Source organism: Eriocheir sinensis, chromosome 54 (genome assembly GCF_024679095.1).
Source record: "Eriocheir sinensis breed Jianghai 21 chromosome 54, ASM2467909v1, whole genome shotgun sequence".
Lineage (NCBI taxonomy): Eukaryota > Metazoa > Arthropoda > Malacostraca > Decapoda > Varunidae > Eriocheir > Eriocheir sinensis.
This window is the reverse complement of record NC_066562.1, coordinates 459,655-461,369: the sequence shown is the minus strand read 5'-3', so window position 1 is coordinate 461,369 and position 1,715 is coordinate 459,655.

Genomic DNA, 1,715 nt, shown 5'->3' with positions numbered 1-1,715 from the left:
GGAGTGACCGGACGCGAGTTTCTAGCCTCATTTTGTGGTGTTAACGGCACGTACTGATGGCCCGTCTGAGAACAGAAATGCCACATCTTTGCAGCGTTGTTGGGTGTGGAAATAAAGGGGCTATTACACTGGGCAAATTTTCCGTGGATCTTCAGTCAAACCACGATTTCCGCTGGGATGGTTCTCCTATTTCCGTGGTTTTTGACTTGTCCACGATCTTCCAAAGCTACGGTAGATTTCACTGAAGGACGACGGAATAACTCACCATCAGCAGCAGCAGCAATAACAAGAAACAAATGAGAACCACGCTAGCGGAGATCGTGGTTTGACTAAAGATCCACGGAAAATTTGCCCAGTGTAATAGCCCCTTAAGGCAGATAAACACCCAAGTTTATCATTTTACCGCCTGCCTAAAATACCAACGCGGCAAGGTGAACGGAGGGAGTTGATCGCTGAAAGAAGTTTCTGGTTATCGAGGATCTCCAGAGCCCAGACTTCAAACCCTGAACACTGGAGAGTGTGGAAAGCACTTCATGACGGGTAGGAATGATGTTTCAGTCATACACAATAACGAGTAGAGACAGTGTTTCCTCAGTCCTAGCTGGGGCTTCCAGTGTCAACATATAACACACCTGCAGATTCAGATAGTTTTTTTTCCAGTGGTGTCAAGCAAAGATTAGTGACATTGCACGACAGTGAAGTGAATTTTCACTTGTTTGTCAAGTTATTTAGCCTTTATTAAGAGTTCATTCCTCATCACTAGGTTTAGTAGTGGCCAGCCCCAAAAGTTATTAATGTATGGTAGGTATGAGTGCAGATGAATGTCGGCACCCTGATACATTAGTTATTATTAGATATGTTGCCAGCATCATTGTTCAAGTATTAGTTACTGTTAGATATGTAGACACTCGCTTTGTTAATGACCAACCCCCTAAAAGTGGGTTGGCTTGTGTGGTAGGTAGTACAAGTGCAGATGAATGTTGGCACTCTCCGAAACATCACTTATTGTTAAATATGTAGATAGTCTATGTTGAAGCATTATGTAGTTATTGTTAGGTATGTAGACAGTACGTATCATTGTGAAAGGCATTTCTTCCTCCCTTGGTTTCCACGTAAAGCTGCCGTATTTTAGGGCAACTAAGCCTGACTTAAGTGACCATCCTCTCATAATAAGTCCTGTCCAGCAGAAAGAGCGAAAAATAATATTTGGAGAACTCCATTTACTACGATTCCTCAACGAGGCACGGTCTCTCACACTCTCGCTGGTCCCCCAGCAAGGATAGACTGTCACTCGTGGCGGCCATGTTTACCTCATGACGTCATGAAAACGTCACAAGGTCACGTGAGTGAAAATACTTTATTGGGTAGGGTATAAAAAAGTGTCAAAGTACCATACTGATGCAACAGTTTTAGAATATATTTGCGAAAAACGATGCCTCACGACCTCTGAAACGCTTCATTAGTCGATCTCAAGAAGGTGTTTGATTCAGTGGGTCGGGAGGCCCTTTGATTCAGTGCGTCGGGAGGCCCTTTGATTCAGTGCGTCGGGAGGCCCTCTGAGATCTGCGACTCCCCAGGATTTCTGCAGGGACCGTTGGTCTGTTGTCGGGCCTGTACTTTTGGACTAAGAGTGCTGTGATATGAGAGGTGAGTTCCCAGCTTCTTTCACTTAAACGCAGGAGTGAGACAGGGTTGCGTCCTTGCCCAATCGCTTT